The following is a 21,166-nucleotide window of genomic DNA, read 5'->3' on the forward strand; positions in this document are numbered from 1 at the left end:
GTTGTTGTTTTTTCAGTTTCCATTTTCATGAAATATCTTTTTCAATCCCTTTACCTTTAGTCTGCATGTGTCTTTCAGTCTGAAGCGAGTCTCTTGTAGGCAGCATATGAAAGGGTCTTGTTTTCTTACCCATTCAGCCACCAGGTGTTTTTGATCAGAGCATTTAATCCATTTACATTGAAAGTAATTGTTGATAGATATGTAATTATTGCCATTTTATTTTACTTTTTCTTTTCATCTTAAAAAAGTCCCTCTAAGATTCCTTGTAGTTCTGGTTTGGTGGTGGTGAACTCCTTATAGCTTTTTCTTGTCTGAGAAACTTTTTATCTGTCCTTCAATTCTAAATGATAGCTTTGCTGGGTAGAATAATCTTGGTTGTAGGTCCTTGCTTTTCATTACTTTGAATATTTCCTGCCAATCCCTTGTGACCTGCAAACTTTCTGTTGAGGAATCAGCTAATTGTCATATGGGAGCTCCCTTGTAGGTAACTAATTTCTTTTCTTTTGCTGCTTCTAAGATTCTTTGTCTTTAACCTTTGGCATTTTAATTATGATGTATCTTGGTGTGGGCCTGTTTGGGTTCAGCTTGTTTGGGGCTCTATGTACTTCCTGGGCTTGTATATTTACTTCCTTTACCAGGTTAGGAAGTTTTTAGTCATTATTTCTTCAAATAGGTTTTTAATTCGTACTCTCTCTTCTCCTTCTGGTACCCCTATGATGCGAATGCTGGTACACTTGATGTTGTCGCAGTTACCACTTAAACTATCCTCATTGTTTTTGGATTCTTTTTCCTTTTTTTCTGGTCTGATTGGGTGTTTTATGCTTCCTTTTCTTTTAAATAGCTAATTCTATCCTCTGCTTCATCTAATTTACTGTTGATTCCTTTTAATGTACTTTTTCATTTCAGTTATTGTATTCTTTTTCTTACAGGTTCTTTTTTATGTTTTCTATTTCCATTTTTATGTTTCCCATCTCTTTGTTGAAGTTCTTCCTGAGATCATTGAGAATCCTTATAACCAGTGTTTTGAACTCTGCATCTGGTAGATTGCTTGTCTCCATTTTGTTCTTTTTCTGGAACCTTGTTCTGTTTTTTTATTTGGGACATGTTTCTTTGTCTCCTCATTTTGGTTGGCTCCCTATGTTTGTTTCTGTGTATTATGTTGGGTTCCTACGTCTTAGTAGAGTGGCCTTATGTAGTATGTGTGCTGTGAGGCTCAGTGGTGCAGTCTTCCTGGTCACCTGGGCCAGATACACCAGGTGTGTTTCTTGTGTGTGTTGTATATGCCCTTCTGTTGTAGTTAAACCTTGGTTGTGGTATGCACATCAGTGGGAGGGATTTGTCTGCCCTCCTATTGTAAGGATGTGAGGTCTGGCCTTGACTACAGTGCAGGAACTGCTGTGCTGGGGCTGACCCTACAGAGCAGGGTTTGCTTTAGCAGGGCTCTGGTGCCTGCCCACTGTGCGCTTTGGTTGTGTCGTCCCTGGAGGCAGCCTGATATTGCTCTGGTTGGGTCTGAAGCTGGCCACTGGACATGCCAGCCCCAGGACCTCCTGGAAGGAGCCCCACCACAGGTCAAGTTCAGCTACAGCCTGTGCCCTGCCTGGGACCACCTGGCATGAGCTAAAAAGCAATCCACAGATGGCCGCCACTTGTGCTGGCCTTGGAGGTACCTCCAGAGGCCAAGCTGCGAATCAAGGCTGACTGTCACTAGTGCCAGTAGGGCTGCTCAACCAGAGGTATGGAATATACTGTTTGTTTGAGTTTTGTGAACCTTTGATAAATTTTAAGAAAGTCCACAGTATGTGCCAATGCAGATCATTTGTATAGAAAAGTCACTAGAAATGGCTTGGGTGGGCCCAAAAGGTGGATGGGGTGGGGTCTCAGGGAATCAGGGTAAACAAAGGGTATTAACCTGGTTGATGGAGACTCAGATGTGGCAGCTGCCTGCATCTGCACACTGGGAAGGGGGAGGGCTCAAAAAGAAATAATGAATTCCTCCAGCTCCTTCATCTGGGAGGAAGCTGCCCCTCTAGCACTTGCCCTGAAGCCAGACAACTCAGTTCCTCTCTGTACGTCCCGGGTGCCTTTCTAGCTGTTGCCCCAGCACTGGAGCTCAGAGCCAGTGAGTCTGTCAGCAAGTAAGTCCATGCTCAGGTCCTTTAAGAGGTCTACCTGGGACTGCAGCTGCCCTCGTCTCACTCAGCCACAATCTCCACTGGTTTTCACAGTCAGAAGTTATGGTGACTTCTCTCCCTGGCACGGAAACCCTGGGCTGCAGAGCCTGGTGTGAGTTTGGGACCCCTCCGCAGCCAAGATATCCTGCCTGATTTTTAATGGTCACCTGCGTGTGTGGGACTAGCCCGTTCCACATCCCCGCCCCTCCTGCCAGTCTCCAGGTGGCTTCTTCTCTATGTCCTTAGTTGTAGGACTTCTGTTTAGCTTGACTTCGGGTGATAGTCAGTGATGGTTATTGTGTAGTTTAGTTGTAATTTTGATGGGAGGAGGTAAGCACAGTGCTTACCTACTCTGTCATCTTGACCAGATCCCCTTAATTTTGTTAAAGATGTGTGCTTGCCTGATTTATTTCAGGAACAGGCTCTTTCCTACCTGAGCCAAGCTAATTCATGTTCTTGGGATGGTGTCAGGGGCCTTTTAACACACTGCAAGTTTGCTAATTGTAATAGCGCCTTTGCCTTTCAGTGAGAGATCATACCCTGGCTAATTCCAAGTCCAGTTGTAAGCCCTGTTTTTTTTCCACACTGGTTAGTAAAACAACTTGAAGGTTTTTCTCAAAATTACCCAGAAGAAGAAGTGATGGCATAAAAGATACACTGTATTTAGAATATTACTAGTTTTCAAAGCTTTTCAATATGCACCTAGGAGGAAGTGGCACGGGAGTTACCATAGATTTGAGGGTAGACCATCACAGAGTCTGTGTGAGAAATAGGGGCCAGTCTCCATTTATAACAGCAATTAGCCCATTTGCTAATTGTTTACACTTCTTATATCACCCCTAATTGCTTGTGTTTGAACTATAGACTCCAGCGTTCATTATAATCATTAGTGTCTAATCAGTAATTGATTATGCATTTTAATATCACTAAGTGAATTGAATTTTTGAGTGATGACCCCAACTTCTTGGTTTTGTTCCCTCCTGGCATTTATTTTTAAGGACAAGAGTCTAATAAATAAACCAGCAGGTAATTACCCTTTACAACACAGCCTTGGCATGTACACGTTTAGGTTACATTACCATTCTCAATACAATCAAGCAGGAAACGGAGAAGTTCTTAAATTACTGTACATCTTTTAAAATAACTTTAATGGCTGGAGAGAGGAAAAAGGATCTTACGGAATTTCTGAGGTTATCAGTGACGGAGTTCTTTGTGCCAAGAACTTGAGGAACAAGTATTACAAAATGGAACTAATCAGGCTGGTTTTTTAATTAGGTAGGGCCAGCCAGACCTTCTGGAACAGGTTGCCACAGTGCAGGCTGTGGGGGAGGTTGGGGTGAAGGTGAAAGTGGTCTATTCTAAATCAAGAGTTGGGCAATTGAGCCTCTGATGATTGTTACGTATTATGCTTTACCAGTTTCTACTTCTGGTCTACAATTTTCTGGTTGGGAATTTTTAGAAATACAACACATTCTGTAACTTGAAGGAGAGCTTCTATATAACCTATTATTGAGGGATAAATGAATGGTTATTTGAAAAGGTTGCTGTTTGACTTACCACAATAGTAACAGCAGCAGGCTTTGTGGCATATTTTTCTATTTGCCAGTTGCTGCTTCTGGTGTTAGGGGACAACAGTACTTGTTTACTGACACACCGAGCAGGCAGTAAACTTCATATATCTAACGGTGTGTCTGTTATGCCAACCCATTGTTCATTTCTCTGCTTTTTTGCTGCTGCTGAGGACAGGCTGAATAGGATCCCCTAAAAAAGTGATAGGAAGGGAACTTTTATAATCCCCTTTGGGACACTCCAACCTATTAAAGAAATTAAAGTAGTCATTGTCCACATATATATATATATATTTAAATCCTGTAAGAACAGAGCCCCTAGGCCATAGATACCAAACACCTGAGCTCAGGGGTGGTGACTGTACCAAAACATAAGGATAGTGAGGAGAAGTGTTGTCGGTGGGTTACTAGTTTTCAGAGCTTTTAAATATGTTAACATCTTAAAATCTAAATTTCTTCAAAGCAGTAAAAGAAGTTAGGTAGTTGGTAAAAGGTTAGAAACTATTAAGTAGGTGGGTAATTCACTTTGGAAGAATGAGGATACTAGAAAGTTAAAACATGGTACTACCATTGATACATAACTAGATAATTATCCTCGGCTCTTAGTGATTTGGAAATTGTTCATTTTGTTGTTTTCTAGGTGTCTGACTGACTTCTTTGTTTTACCTGGTTTTTGCTTTTGTTTATTTTTGATTTTGTTTTTTTGCCCAATCACACTTATAAAAGAAGGCAGGCCAGGAATGAAAAAGCCTACACTCAGGCATAACTTTTCAACTTAAAGCATCAAAGAGAGCCTTTTCTGGTCCTGCTTCCAAACGTTAGAATATTTTCTCTTCCATAAAGTATTTCAGGTAATTTCTACAGGAATCCCTAGCTCAAGAACCTGTCATTTAAATAAAAGTTATAAATAGGTGTCTTTCTAGCATAATATGACATATGCTTCTTGGCTTTATCTCCACTTCTGCTCTACCCCCATATACTGTCTTCTTCACAGAGGCCCACAAAGCTTATAACTCAAATTAAGCCTCATTACCCATGTTTGTGCAAGTCAGCTTTTTTGATCCAGAAGAAAGAGACATTCAGTTTGAGCTCGGGTTCCAGTGTTAGAGAGATTAGCCCTGCTAAATTATGGTCCCCCAGCTGGCCTCCCCAGTGTGGCTCAGGAAAAGAATGACTCATCATCGAGCAGATCAATCCCTCCTGTTACTGGCAGGACATGGAGTTGCCTGTGTGAGAATCAGCTCCACGGGTGAGCAGTGCCTTCCCTTGGGAGTACCTGCCTTTGGGAGTACCTGCCCTTGGGAGTACCTGCCCTTGGCAACACTGATGTTTGGGCCCAGCAGGTTTTATGTCCACAGTTGCCCTGAGCAGTCAGGTGCACTGTGGCTTTAGCAGCTCCGGAGGATAATTTCCAACTTTGAATGTCCCCCACCGACTCAGGAAGTCCCCAAGAAAGTTTGTCATGCCACATAGACTATATTTCAAGTTATATGAAGCATGGGTTCATTTTTTAGAATCAGGGATTACATTAGAATTGACTAGGGGTGGGCATGGATTTCCCAGTAAACTGCAGCTTAACATATTTGAGTTTTCCAGTAGGTGTTGGAATCACTGTCTCTGGGGTCCTTAGATGATAGGATCAGTTCTTTTAAGTCTGGAGTGGTTTAGTTGTGGTTCTACCTGAAGGAAGGTCATCTTCCCAAATGTAGGTTCGTGGCTACTTCAGTTAGCAAGGAATATAAAGGAATGAACATGGATTGACCAACAAGAGAACTTTCAGACCACCCACCAACCCAGAAGTAGGCTAGGACTTTTTTTTTTAATGTACAGCCTCCCCATAGCTCAAGATTTTAATTGCCACCCAGTGGCTTTTGCAGTATGAAATGGTGCCAGTAATATTTCAACCTGTTGGGAAACAGCTGAACTGTGTACTGCGACCAGAGCTATTTGTTTGGCCAGCTCTCTAGCCTCTCATTTTTGTGGCCAGTGTTCTGTTTATGAGTATCTTCTCCTCTATGGTTTCCGGTCTCAGTGACTAGGGGTGGGAGTTGTGGGGGATCAGGAGAGAGGACAGACAGAAGATGGTTGGGCTCATTTCATTTCCTGAATCATGTTAGGCATTCTTGCGTCTCTTGGTTCCCTGTTGTCTGGGCAGCATTTCCCACTGGTTTGTCACACCAGCTTTCCCAACCGGTCTCCGGGGGTGGGAAGGAAAACCACACCTTGCTCTGTCACCAGTTAACAGGCAGAGTTTTGTTCAGTAAATATTTATAGAACCTCCCTACCTCTCGAACCCCGCAACCTTTGTACCTTTGAGAAGTTTGTTCTCGCTTGCTGGCCTCCCCAGTACCCGGGCCCAGCAGTACACCTCAGCGGGACAGCGATGGTTCCCTTCTCACACCTCAACTTGGTGGGTTGTAACGCTTTTTAAGGGGAAAGAGAGTTTATGGGAAAGGGTTAGGGGTGATTGTCCTTCTGTATTTTTCCCTTTGATTTGTCAAGTTAAACCCTTGTGATCAGAGGAAATGCAGAGCAACCTATGGAGAGCAATGAGCCTCCACACCCAGCGAGCTGCAGCCTCTCCTGGTCCTGCAACTCAGCAACTCAGGGCGTCACCCTCCATACGCTGTTCCTTTTCTGTGAAAGAGAGATAAGTGCCCTCTGGTAATTGTGGAAATAAATTAGAAACAACCTAAATATCCAGCAATAGGGAATGGGTTAGAGACACTCAGGTTTATCTTTGTTAAGAAATACTAGTTGAGTTTTTAATGTATGAAAATATATTGAAGAAAAAGAGACAAAACATTACAGAAAGCATGATTTCAATTTTATAATAACAAAGAAGGGAAAGCATCCAGTTGTTAATGGTTTCCTTTGTGATTATGGGAGATTTGAACCTTTTTAAATTTCCTACAGTGAACATTTACTACCTTTTGTCCTTTCTGTTGCAGACTATACCATACACAAAAGTACATACAACACATATATGGAGTTTAATAAATGAATCTAAAGTAGATACCCATGTAACTACGACGGAGGTCAACGACATTAAAAGCATCATTACTGTTATCAATGGAATACTGACAATAAAAATTTTATTAAAAACTGCTTTGCCCACGTCCCTCATGTGGCTGTGGTAGGAATAAAATAAGACTGTATATGAAAGTGCTTGTGCTTATGAAATCTTAAAACATCCGTCAAACATAGGAGTTGTCTCTTTCCTCTAAAGTGCCAAATATGACAGATGCACATACGCAATACGTCATGGCCGAAGTCTGACGTTGCTTGTGTCACACAGAGATTTGCACTGAAAATGTATCAGTTATACCACTTGTCCTATTTGCATGTTCTTTCCTCCCAGGGAAACCTGAGGCACCGCCGTGGACACTGGGAGAAGTATTGGTGGCTGATTTCATGGAAAAACCTCTTTTGTCCATTTCAGGCTGAATATGCTTGGTTTGCTGTGTTTACCTTGGTGGTTGCACATGGTGGAAGAAGGTTGGGTGTGTATTGATTAGTTGATTTCACCAAAGTTGGAATTCTAAGCAGTAATATTTTCTTGCTTTACTATTGAATTATCTAGTCTTTCACCTCCTGGTTTGAAGTTTGATTAGAAGCAAGCAATGAATTGATCATAATTCAATTCTTTCACCTGTTACTGTCTGTGGTCAAAGCGGCTACATAATTTGTGAGGCCAAATGCAGAATGAAAATGTGGGGTCACATGTTCAAAAAAAAAAAAAAAAACCTGGGAAAAAGTGTTGTTAAAGGTAGTAAAATATAAAGTATTCTTTGACATAATGTTTTTTTTTATTTGCTACGTAATGTCATTCTAAGTAAAGAAAAATTTAAAAAATTTAATTATTGCTATGAATTTTACTGTTCATCTTTATGTTGTATAATACTAGTTTAAAATGCAAATGTAAGAGCATTTATTAGGTTGGTGCGAAAGTAATTGAGGTTTAAAAGGTTAAAAATAATTGCAAAAACTGCAGTTACTTTTGCGCCAACCTAATAGTTCATATGCAAAGTCACCAGAATTACACAATTTTCATTTTGTACATCATACATTGTTCTTACCAGAACAGTGCTGCACCAAACTAACACAGCTGTTTTTATTTCACTTAATATGTGCACTTTCTACCAATATTCTGTCAGCTTACTGAGAGTAAGGATTAATGGATAAGGAACTATCTTTGCCTGTCCTTTGACGTCGTCACTTTCAGTGTAACTGCTTGGCTAACGTAGGGAAGTACCACGAGTAAGGAAGGCCACGCTGTCCATGTTTCGTAGCATGCCATTGCCTGTAACATTCAAAGCAGGTTCTGGTTGCAGTGGAAAGCATGCCTTCTTGGGGCTGCATCTCCATTTATTCAGTCGTAGACATCACATGCTTACCTTGTACTTGGGCTGATAGTCTTGCCAACATCCTACACATGATGGGTCCCCAGAATTCAGTGCTCCTAGGGCATCTTGAATGCTCTTTGCAAATAGAGCGACAAGGAATGGCAACATGCACATTGCACCTGGCTCCTCTGCTCACACACATGCTCCAATGCTCCACTGGACTTCAGTCACAAAACACAGATTCAGAGACGGAATTATTAAGAATTCCTACATAGTGACAGGAAACTAATAAAACAAGTGCAGGACCCTTCTGAGTGCAGGGCCCTGTGTGACTATACGGGTCTCCATGCCCATGAAGCCGATCCTGACTCTTGTTATTTTGTAATCGTAATGACCAGTTCTCATCATCCTTCCCATGGCTTTCTGATCTAGCTTATGAGTCCACCTTATCTGGAATCCCATGGGGCCTACAGTTCTGTTCAGGGTGAATCCCAGGTTTTCTGACAATGACAAATAGCAGTTATTCAGGGTACAGGTGCGGCTCACTTTTGGTATCAATATTTCATTGTATGTTTATCAAACACGTTAGTCTACAGGTCCTGAATAGGAAAGAAAGAAAGCCGAGTCTAAAAGGCAAGACTCTTGGGATTTAAGAAGTTTAATAAAAAATAAAATTTTATAACCCGTAGCTTCAAAATTGTACTTCTGCTGGCAGCAGGATATTCCCATGTGTTACTGATGGATTTATAAAATCACCAGTGGACTGGGAAGGCATTTGCAAACCAGTAACTTTCTGAACTTACCTCTCTGACTGGCTGCTGGAGTATTTTGCCCCTGTGCCTTTGGTAGAACAATTCCTTAGAAAATATTCTAAAATTCTTTCCATTTGCAACTAATCTTGAAAGTCCCTTGAGTAAGCAGAGGCCACAAGTCTTGGTAGTTAAGATCATAAATTCTGGTCTGGCAGACCCAAGTTTACATCCTGGCTCTACCTCTTCTGAGGCGTAAGACTTTAGGCAGATCACGTATAGTTCTGAGCTTGGTCTTTTCACCTGTGAAGAAATGATAAATAAAACCTAGCTCCACGGATTGTGCTTGATAGTAGACTGAAAATGAGTTAGTTTGACACAGAATGGACATTTGATTTTAACTACTGCTTTTAATAGTATGAAACTGTAAAAAAGAGACTCCAAATAACTGTGCTTATAAGGTTGGTAGGTGAATAAATCTGATAATGAACATATTATCAGATGAGTATAATAAATAGTCTAGTCCTGTCAGAAACCCAGCAAATAGAAATTGAATACAAAGGAGAAAATGGTGTCGGTCGGTCTTACTAGACTGATCATTTTGACAACAGGAACTGTGTATCATTTATTTCAGCATTCTCAGCCCAGCACAATGTCTGGCACGTAGTAGGGGCTTGATGAATGAGTGAATGTATGAACAGGCAAATGTTTTATTTTTCACCTTGTGTGACATCTATTCTTCTAAGTTTACAAACAAACCAAGAGATACATTTTTCAAGCCCAGTAAAAATTGTCTGGGCATATGTGATTGTCTGTCTCTCTGCGGATCCCCTTTGCTGTTTGACAATTGTGGCAGGGGAGGGCAATGAAGAAAAATAGGAAAAAACCAAAGCGATAAAATCTGGTGGTATCTTTATTTTTAATAGATGGAATAACTGATCATTTTCCATATCTGAACACATGCATGACCTGTGAATTGTGGGCTAGATGGCAGATGGCCGGGAGCCTCAGCTGGTATCTAGGCTGCATTGTGGGGCTGGACGGAAACCATAGCTCCATGTGGTTGCTTATCCATTGCTTATGGGTCATAGCTCCTCGTGCTCCCTGGCTGTCCCCATCATGGGTGCAGCATCGGCGATGGTAAGTGTCTGCTCCTGGCCAAGCTCAGCTGCTTTCCAGCAGGTGGTGGTGATTCCTAGGGAGCCAGGAGAAAGCCATCCTGTCCTTTCCATTCAGGGAGGATCTGTTTGCCTTTTGATAACAAAGCCTTTAGGAAGACATTTGAGAGCCTTAGGGCACAATTTGAAGGGCTTACATTTAAAAGAACATAATTGACAAAGTAATTCAAAAGCCATTTTCTAATTTATAAAAGACCAGAGGCCCTTTTGCATGTGATTTTCTGCCAGTTCTATTTAAATCCTTTGCAATTTAAACACCAGAGGATTAGTGACCTGGAGAGGTGTTTTTTGGCTTTAAAAATTCTGGAATAAGTTAGAGGCTTTTAACCTAGTATAGTTGCAGTTGTTCCCTCCCACCCTCCCAACACACACACACACACACACACACACGCACACGCACACGCAAGCACGCACACACACCTTTTTTTTTTTTTTTTTTTTTTTAAGAATGCTACTGAAAACCATATTCTGCAAGACTTTTACAAAACAGTTAAATCTCAGACATGGGTATTTATATCTGCCACTAATAACGTGAGAACACGTAAAAGGGCAACTTTTAAGGATGTTTCTATTTGAAAATGATCGGATACCATTAATAAAATCCTATACTAGTTTTAAACTAGATTTTGTGTAACTCCAATTGATTTGTTCTTTTAACAGTGGAAGGGAAAGCCATTCATCTCATTTAGGTAACCTCCCACCTCCCACCTTCTCAAATAGTTGAAAAACTATTTAAGGATTCTTTAATTCTTAAAGATCCTCTTAAAGGTCAACAATCTAATTTTTAAAGTTTGTATTCAGCAAAATGGCTTCGTACCCGTTTTTGTGAAACACCGTCATCCCCCGTGAAGGAAGAAGGGGGTAGTCTTGCACCCTAAGTTTTTGGATGAAGTAGCAGGAAGATTTGCTGATTGCTTTTTTTATGGACAGAAATGCAACTGCAAATGATAAAGAGAGATGAAAACAAACTACCCACGAGCCTTAAATCTGGATTGCTAAAACTTGTGCTAAAACATTTCCTGGGAGAGGATTACAGCAGTTGCAAAGACCAGCAACTGTTTCCTGTGCCTGGATTACGTCTTCCTTGTTCTACCTTCTCTGGTCAAGATCTGCTCATTGTTCAAAACGCAACTCAGATGTTACTACTTTCTTGAAGCCTCTCTGACTGCTCTCCTGGCTTCCTCTTGTGTTGCTTTTGTACTTTACCTGTGCTTCTCAAAGAAGTAGCACCTCCCACAGTGTTCATAAATAGTAGTGTTTCTCTTTTGTACTGGATTATGAGCCTTTGGAGGGCAGGGTCTGAGTCTATTTCATTTTCATGGCTTAACCCTAGTAGATTGCCTGGAAAGTAATAGACATTCAAAGATTCTGTTGAACACTTAGCTATCATAAGGTGACATCAAATGATAGGTACCAAGTGGGGATGTTTCGGGTTGGTAGAAATGAATTTATTTTAGATTTTCTTATGTTTTTGTTTATGATTGCCAAAAGCAATCTTTTAGATGGGGGAAAAATAATAACCAATGTTGGCAATGGTGTGGTAAGAGACACTTGGTGATTAGGGTATAAATTCGCACACCCTTTCTGGGAAACTTTGGAAATTTGAGGCTAAAATATGGCACACCCTTTGACTTAGTAATTCTGTTTCTTATCTATTCTAAAGAAATAATTTAAAAAATTGCCCTAATGGTATAACAAAGCATAATCAAAGGTATAGCAGTTATATGTCAACTATACTGTAATAAAAAGATTTTTTAAAGGTATAGCAGCAACAGCTTTCTGGTATTCTGTGATCCAAACCAAGCAGTGAGTCCTGAAGAACTTGGGATGATAATGAGAACTTCTTGAATTCCTTGTTTTATGTTCTCCCATATCATCCAGTCTTACATCTAGTAGAGGGTTCAGTAAATAACTTTTAGTGAGTGTATAAATGAATAATTCCTTAAATTGAAATAAAAAACACCAAATACATAGAATAATGTAACCATTACTCCTAATGCCACCACCAGATTTAACTATTATTTGACAAACTTGTTTCCAATCTTATCTTTCTTTGTTTATGCTTTTAAGATGATATAATATATGTACATATTCTTCACGCACAGTACTTTATAATCTGCAAAGTTATTTTGTATGTTCTCTTGATCATCAGAAGAGGTATCCCTCCCATTTTATAGAAGGGACAACTGAGGCTTGGAGCAGAGCCAGACTAGAGCTACCACTTCTGATTCCTGGTCCAGTATTCTTTTTACTGGAGAAATCTTTGGAGAATTCTTAGCAAACAAGGAGTAACTAGAATGTTTATTAAGGGAGGGTGTGCGTCAGTTCCAGAAAGATGTCGACAGATTAGGAGGGATTTAAAGGGGAGCCAACGCTGCTGGAAGGAAGGACATAGGAGAGATGAAAGGAGCGAAATATGTATAGCTTGGCCAAGGGATGATTAAAGGGGATGTGATAACAGTCCCTAGGAATGTGAAGGATGTAAACATCATAGAAAGAGAAAATGTATTTAAAACTGATCAAAGCAGTATATAAAAAGAAATAAAAATTAATGTTAAACATCAAGTAAAGCTGTTTTCATGGAGAGACTTGTTGGCTTGTGAATTAGAATCCCCAGAGAAGTATGAAAAGCCCTATGTAGGAAGTATTTATGACTGAGCTATCCTGCCTACACTTGGGGAGGCCTTTTCCAGTTCTAATTTTGATGGCTGAGATCATGGCCCCTCCTAGCATGGATTTGCCACCCAGTTCTGGTTGCACAGTTCTGCATGTCAGGGTCAAAAGGAAGAGTCTTGTTACAATCTTGTAGAAGCCAAACTCAGGCACGTCCCCAGTGTCCAGTCCAACCTTTCAGACTGTCCATGAAGCCTACATTGAAACTGGAAGAGTTTAGCTGATTAACTCTGCCATCAGAAGGTGACTGATTCTTCCCTCTTGGTGCTCCCTCCTGGGATAATCCAGTTGTGAACAAGACACAGAGGTATCTTCTTAATATAAAATTAACAGCTCCATTGAGTAAGCAAGTGGCATCGTTCCTGAGAGAGCCGAGGAGGCAATGCGTTCCTTCATCCAGTAAGACAATGCCATTGCCTGGGTAGAGAGTGATCTTGCGCATATGGCGTGAGTGAATCGGGTCTCCAGGAGGGGCACCAGAGCCCATGCGGACATCAAATAGAATCTGAGGTGAAAGCTGTCAAAGGTATGCACCTTTCATTGGGGTGTAGCCGCAGCATTATGTCCTCCCCACAGGACTCATGCAAGGGAAATGTCCGAACTAAACAAGAACTTAGAGGACCGTCTTCAAAGGAGTGATGTTTGGACTGGGAAGGGATCAGATGTCTACTGGGGCCCTTGGAAGGAGCTGGAAGGCGCTCAGACCTGTGAAAGAGTGGGCCACCCCACCACTGAGGCCACGTGACCCCTAGTGAGGCTAGGCCCAGTGCCACCCTAGACCTAGTGGTGCCAGAGCGGCTTCCACCAGGTGCAGGTGCAGCCAGCCTTAATGATCTGGTGAATTCGATGGGGCCCACTGAACAGGACTGAAAAAGGTGATCTGGGGTCTCCGGTGGGGCTTGTGCCCCTGCCACTGAGAAAACATGCTGAGGGGGAGCGGAGAGTCTTACCCCTCAAACTCACAGGAATGACCTAGCATTCTGCCACGTCAGAGCTGAGCCGGGGCTTTGCGGAACATAGTGTAAAACAATTCTTCCACAACCTGCCCCCCGCCCCCGTCTTTGCAGCCTTCTTCTTTAGGGAACAGTGACACCCCTATGTATTCACTCATTCACCAAACTTAATAAGCCTCACTTCTATAGCAGTTAGGAGTCCCTAATGATAAGGATATGAATTGTGACCATGGTGGTAGAAATGAGGAGGAAAAGGTAAAGCTTTAGAGAGATTTAGGAGCCATGGATGTGAAATTAGGAGGACGCTGGTTAGTGGCAGAGCTGGGACTACAACCTGGATCCAGCACAGCGAGCTTTCCCCTCGGCCCTGGAAAGCTTATCTTCTCCCAGAGGAACTGTAATTTAGCTTTCCTTTCCTGACTAAGGACTTGGCATCAGATTAACCGTAGATATGACAAACAATGTCATCAAAGCAAAGATATGAGCACTATATACTCCTTAACAATTGACATTTTATGCTCAATTCTTTAAGATAGATATAATTTGCTGTGCATGTAGATTCTTAAGGGATTTAAATGTATTTTCAAGGGTACGTATTGTCATAAAATGCAGTTCTGGGACAAAGCATGTGAAATTAATGTTTTATTTAATAATTACTATAATCATTCTCTCTGTCCTTTTAGAATAAGGACTGTTGTTTTGAGAGCTTACTGTGTACGTGCTCTTTCATGTCATGACTATATCTTCTCTATTACACTGTGAGGTAGGAGCTGCTCTTCTCTCCATTCTGCAGAGGGAAACTGAGACACACTGGACTTGAGCAATTGGCAAAAGTCCCACGGTAAGTGGCAAAACCTGGACTTGAGCTCATGTAGTCTGGCTGCCAAGTTCAAATCCTTACTCACTGTGCAATAGTCTCTCATAAGAGAAGCCTTTGGAGGTATGCTTTAGCCTGAATCTCCTAAGATCTGTCCAAAGAAATTTGAGTTTACAGTTACTTTCCCTTTTTTAAGCAACACTCCGTATTATTCCGATCCACGTTAATGCTGCTGTAGAATACTGTAGACAAGAGTCGGCACACTCCACACCTTATTGGAAACCCCTAAAAATAATTGCCAGGTGTTAACACATACTTTTTTAAAAAGAGCTTTAATACTGCAAAGGCGAGCAAAAGCCTGATCTGCTCAGTGTATGTGCGATTCTTTGCTCCGAAAAAGTAGGATGGATGGATAGAGGTAGTGAGTGATTGCAGTGTGGGTTTTGATTTTGCTCTTATAGGGACATAAGGAAGATGTATGGGGGGTTTGGGAATCAGAAGATACTAGTTCCGGTTTGGGATCTAATATTATCATCTCCCTTCCCTTAGGCAAGTGACTTCACCACTGAGAATGATTTCTCACCTTTAACATGGAGTTGATAGTTCTCACTGTACCCACTCTCACAGAGCTATTGTTAGAATTACAGGAGATAATGTATGTGAGTGGGGATTAACCTCCATGACTGTGTGCAGATGCTCATTACCCCTGAGGCTCGGGGATTGGGATGGGGAGGGAGGTACCCAGCAGAGGTAGCAGCTGCTACAGGAATTTGAGAGGGTTTCCCTTGTTTACTATATTAATAAGGAAGTGTGCGCCCTCTTGTGGCGAAGTGAGGGGGTAAACGAGTTTTCTGAAAAATACTTGAATATTATTGTTGTGGGTCTTTCAAATTGTCACCAGAAATCCTTTCTTAGTAATAAATGTACACAGTCTTTCTAAACAAATCCTTCAGTTGCAGTGTTAATAAATTGTTTAGTGTTTACCTAGGTTTGCTTGCAATGAGATTACGTTTTTGTTTTTTTCTTTAATCAGAATACATGTGTGATGTTTTCTTCCATTTCCTTCCTGTTCCATTCATAGAAAGCCTTGCTTGGTTTTTAATTTTCCTAGACTACTGTATTTTGCTTTCCTTTTTTGCTGTTTGCATTTCTTTCTTCTTTCCTTTCTTTTTGCTCTGGTTTAATACCTGTTAAATTTTTAATACACAGTTGGGGCTTTCTCTGTCTGCCTGTGCTAACACAGGGCTTCTGGTACCTGCATATAGTAGATGCTCAATAAATGGTGTTCAGTAGGTGACACTCTTCTTAACCATTCTTCGTTTCTTTCCCCCATTTACCTATGGGCGCCCATCTGTTCTCCTAAAACATAAATGAATTGAGGAAGCATGCATTTCAGTCACTTAATATTATTTTTCTCAGTTTCCTCTCTTGTAAAGTGAGGGAATGAGAATAGGTGATTTCTAAGACTCGTACTCTGTAGAGGTAAGGAAATAAGATCACATGCTTTGGCAGTGCCTGAGGAGATTGTGAATGTCTTATGCCTATCAGTCCTCCCTTAATTTATGCCTTTATTAATCCTCCCTCAGTTTCTGGGTGAGTAGAGGGGGGAAGATGCAGAACAAGGTGTAGTAGAAGGAAAGGCAGAAGGTGGGGAAGAGGCAGGATGAACAACAGGATAAGAGAACAGTGTGTGAAAAGAGTGGGGGGCAGGGAGGGCTGGCATTAACAGGACAGTAGCAGCATTCCAGAAAGAAGCTGTAACATCCTGAGCTATGTGAAAATTTTTCGTAACTTATACACATTGTATTGTCTGTAATGCTCACAGGGGATTATCTGAGTCAACATCCTTCATTCTCACACAGGCTTACATTAACTTTTGGGGGAAAGCTTGTTCTCTAATTGAGTTATGAAGTCCCTGATTGTGTAGCAGTTCAAACAGCAGTGGTTTTATAATTGGCTTTATATGCTCTTCATTTTATTAAAATTTTTTCTTCAAATCATTTGAAGAAACTTTTTTTTGTTGGTTTTAGAGAGCTCGTGTCACTGGTATCCCAGAGAGAGGCCGGCATATGCACAGGGAGGGCCTTTGCAGTGTGGGGAGGGTGCAGAGAACGTTTGTCTTGGATTGGGTCTTCCTTTTACAATTTCAGGATTCCTACCAATCCCACCAACAAAAGACTTGATAGTGAATGAAAATATGTTGAATAACATACCGAGAAACACTAAAAAAAATCCCCTGTACTATTCTTAGCTCGCCAGTGCTCTTCCACTGGAGAAGTCAGGTTGCTGTCGGTACATGGTAGGGAGTAAATCAGTTTCATTAGCTGAATGGATCTTTTTTGCATTTTATTCTGTGTGCCAAGTACTGAGCAGAGTGCTGGAAGTCTAGCTTTGAAGGCCTCACACTCCCAGCAGAACCACGTAAGCAAATACCAGAGCCGTACAGGGTGCTTGAGGGTAGAGAGAAGAGGTAAGCTCCAACTATTGTCTTTAATGCTTATTGTCCTTAAGCCATAAAGCCTAGTGAGAAATTGGGGCCTTGATATTCATGGTGGTTAGTCATGGTACTCTCTTACCTGGAAAGTGATGCAGCTGCATGGTTTCTTCTTTTGGCTTCTCTTCTAGATTCCATGCTGTCCAGAAGTGATTTTCAAACTTTTGGTCTCTGGACCCTTTTGTGCTCTGACACATTATTGAAGACTCCAAAGAGCTTTTGATATTTACCATATCTGAAGTTAAAAAACTAGGGAAGTTTGAAAGTATTTATTAATTGACTTAAGAATAATAAAAAACAATTACATGTTAATATAAATACCACTTTATTAAAAATAACTATTTATAGAGCTAAAAAACTTAGTGCTAAAAGAGTATCGTTTTACCATTTTTGTTTTTGCAAATCTCTTTAATGACTTGCTTGAGAGAAGGCATATAGGTTTGCATATCTGCTTCTCCATTAAACCTGATGTAATGATTTTGGTTAAAGTATTTAAAGAAAATCCGGGCTTACCCAGATATGTAATTAGAAAAAAGAAAAGTATTTTTGTAGTCTTTTCAAATAATTATGAATATTCTTTGATACTATGCCAAAACTTGACAGTTAGTGGTTTCTTAAAGGTTAGTTGCCATATAGTATCTGAAATCATGTGAGTGAATTGAGTGAACTTTAATAATTCTGTTATATTAGAATCTTTTACTAATACAGGATTTTGTAACCTCATACATTGATCATTTCAAAATATTGGTTCACTGGATTTTTTTAGATCTTCCAAATGTTCACATGTTGCATTATACAGTATCAAAAAAAATCACAATCATCACTATTACGACCAGCTTATCCCAAAGTCTTTAAATATTGGGAAGCTGCAAGCTCATCATGGTAAATAGAAGTTTCCAAAAATTCTGATTTTTTTTTGCTTGAGCGGTCATATTTTGTCCTTAGTAACAAATACTGTGGGTTGTTTTTCTTGAAGTAATATAATAGACTGACTGCATTCATTTTCAAGAATGTCAGATACCCAATTTTGAATAGCCATAGCCATCTGTCAGTCTGTCTCAAGCAAAAGTGGTATTCCATGAAGAAAGTGGCTGTTTAAGCTTACAACTCAAGCAATCACATGCCTTTCCTTGAGACATCTTACTTCAGTGTGCAGAAGTGCTTTATGTGTTTTGTCAACACAGAATATTTTAAAAGATCGGTATTCCAGGGTCAAGATTTTTTAAATTAATAATTTTTACTGCTCATCATGGACCCCTTTACTGAGAATGTATAATGGTGAGACCACTGTGACTGTTAGTACAGTTTGGTGCCATTGCTTTGATTCATGCGAAGGTTCCAGCAGTTTTACCCACCTTTGCTTTTGTACCAGCTATGCCGGTATCAACACAGTGAAAAAAGTCAAATGATATTTTGGTAGTATTAGGAAAATAGTGTCAGCCTGATGGAACCTCTGAAAGTGTCCTGAGGAACCCAAGGGTCCACACACTTTAAGGACTACATGAGCTAGTGGTTGAGGGTATGACTCAGGGTCTAGAGTGCCTGGGTTTGAATCCTGCTTCTGCTACTGATTAGCTTTGTGACTTGGGAAGATATTGAACCCCACTGTGACTCTTTTCCTTTCTATAAAATGGGTGTAATAGTAGTACCTACCTCATTAAATGAGTTGATCTGTCCATCAGTGAGTATTGGTAAAATTTAATACCTAGTTGTCAGTTATCTGGGGAAATGCCCAAAGGCCAGCTTTCCTCTACTCTGTCTCCTCTGTCAGTCTTCCAGGATGCTTGAGACGTCCGCCATTATAGTGACTCTTTGTACCCTTCTGGTGGTAAAGCACACCGTAACTGAGTTAAAACCCATAGCCTAGAAGGGAAGGTATTAGCAATTAGATTGGTGCAAAAGTAATTGCAGTTTTTGCAATTATTTTTAACCTTTTAAATCACAATTACTTTCGTACCAACCTAATAATAACTTAGCAGGGATTGGCTTATCTAATTAACCTAACAGCTCTTGCCAATTGAGTCAAGGCTCTAAAGGAATAGAGAAGAAGCATAGTGTTTGATGAAGGGATTGTGGGGGGAACCAAGAGCAGGGAGGTGGTCCATTGGACAGTTAGAGTACAGAGGGAGAGTGCTGAGTGAGGCCTCTCGTGGAAGGGCTGGAGTGGCAGTGACTTGGCCTCTCGTACATTGGGATTGGTCCTGGTCCCTGCATCTTTTGGAAATTATGGTCCTTTTATCTTTTGTGAGTCATAAATCTAGTTCAGGTGAACATAATGTAAGTGCCCCTCCCTACGCATTCTCCAGTTCTGAGGCGCAGTTATCTCCGGGGTGGGCAGTACCATAAGTCTCATTAGTTCAGACCTGTCTAATGTTGAACTCGCGACTCTTGGGAAGTAGGCAGTGCAACGCACAGAAGAGAGCATGAGCTCTGCAGTGAGAGGCATGTCAGGGCCCAAGCCCTGGCCGTTAGAAACTGGCTGTGTGGCTTTGGGCAAAGGATTGAACCTTTCTGAGCCTCTGTTCAGTCTCCGTAAAATAGGGCTGCCAATACCTCATGAGTTGTAAATATTAAATGAGGTAGCTCTTGGTAGGCACTCACCAAATGCCTGTTACCTTCCCCAGGCCAGCTTCATTTTACCTTAAACTCCATCACTGTTCATTGATAATAAGGCCCTAACAACTACTCAGTGTCATTGCTTTTAGCAAAAGGTAGATACAGGGGTGACCGGTTAGCTCAATTGGTTAGTGTGTGGTGCTGGGCTGTTTCAATCCCCACGTGGGCCACTGTGAGCTACGCCCGCCTTAAAAACAAACCCAACACAACCTTGAGTAAATAAGAGCTAAAATCCTTAAAAAAAAAAAAGTTAAAAAAAAAAAAGGTAGATATAGTACTGGAAGAATTGTGATTACGGCTTCTTCTCCAGTGATTTCAAGTAACATATTTCACAAAACCATCACCCTTCCTCTTCGCTATCTCTGGGGACCCCTGACGTGCTCTGATCCAGATCCCCTCTGCTCCATGGCACTGCTCTTTTGTTCACCAGCTCAGCCTCCGAGTAACTCAGTTACAGCTCTATGTTTGAGGCCAAAAGTCTTAGTCCAACCCAGCCACTTTCAGGCTGTGTCTGCCGAAACGGAAGAGGCAGAAGGAAGCCGTGTGTGGAACAGCTGGCTCACAGCCACCTCTCAGGGTCCTTCCCCAGACGCCTCTTCCCTCCTGGTTACCACCCAGACTGACTTCCCTGGTCTCCCTTGCTGTTCAGAGAATCCCCACCGTTCCTGGAATTCCTTTTATTATTTCTAGAATCTGGGTGGCTGCACCTTTTTTTCTATATCCCCCTCAGTAAGTTTCACAGAACCTTATGGTCATTAATGAATCTATTTTCACAACCTCCCCAGAAACAAGTCTGTTCTGTGTTACAGATCAAAGAACCTATAACTGACATACAAGGAATCCAGCCAACTGGCCTTTCCCACACAGAAGGCGGGCCCTATTCTAATCTTGCTTTGGCTTTTGACTTGCTGTGTGGCCTTTGTTTCCTCATCCAATGATAATATCTACCTCACAGGAGTGTTGTGGAGTTCAACAAATGCTGAGAACAGTTCCTCTTGAATGCTGAAAGATAGGTATTGGATCTACTACAGTGCCGGAGAACTCAAAGCACTTTATAGGAATGTAATCTGTACTTTGTGAGGCAGATAAGTGGCAGGTGAACCTGTGCCCACTTTATACCCTTAGAAATGTGCGTTTCACCATCTCATTTTAATAGTTTCTCTCCACTTGCCCTCTCCAGATACACGGGAAGTTGTCTTTCTGAATGGAGACTGAAGACGCTGATGTACTAAGCAGGCTTTGTGTCGTTGCCCTCTTCCGTTTGTGTATCTGATTCTACTTTTGGTCAGAGGCAGACATGTCCTGCTTGGCTCCTGGGCCCCTTCCCGGTCTCCTTTTTGCTTCTGGTCCCTTTTCTCAGTATTTTGTTTCTTTGACCTCTCTGCAGCATTTGGCATTAATAAAGATCATACCTTTCCAGAACTTGGTTGGGACGTCGTACACGCAGAATTCTGCCTCTGATTAACAGACCTGGTTCCTCTCACCTTGTTCGCCTCCATGTAAGCTGAGGTGAAGGCCTTTCCTCGGCAGAATCTCAGAGGTGATCGTATCCGTTTTAAAGTATTCAGTTTCTAAGTATTCAGTTTCTAACTCCTTGC

General features: G+C 41.3%; 1 protein-coding gene and 1 long non-coding RNA gene across 4 annotated transcripts in view; both read left to right on the top strand.

Annotated features, from left to right (window-relative positions):
• IGF2BP2 (insulin like growth factor 2 mRNA binding protein 2) overlaps positions 1–21,166 on the top strand; it is a 142,293-nt gene that overhangs the window by 57,248 nt on the left and 63,879 nt on the right. The window lies entirely within an intron of this gene.
• Positions 6,092–6,884, top strand: LOC117038753 (uncharacterized). Its single transcript, XR_004425716.1, has 3 exons — positions 6,092–6,152; positions 6,245–6,406; positions 6,694–6,884. It is a non-coding gene; the product is annotated as an uncharacterized LOC117038753 (long non-coding RNA).

Source organism: Rhinolophus ferrumequinum, chromosome 2, assembly GCF_004115265.2.
Source record: "Rhinolophus ferrumequinum isolate MPI-CBG mRhiFer1 chromosome 2, mRhiFer1_v1.p, whole genome shotgun sequence".
Lineage (NCBI taxonomy): Eukaryota > Metazoa > Chordata > Mammalia > Chiroptera > Rhinolophidae > Rhinolophus > Rhinolophus ferrumequinum.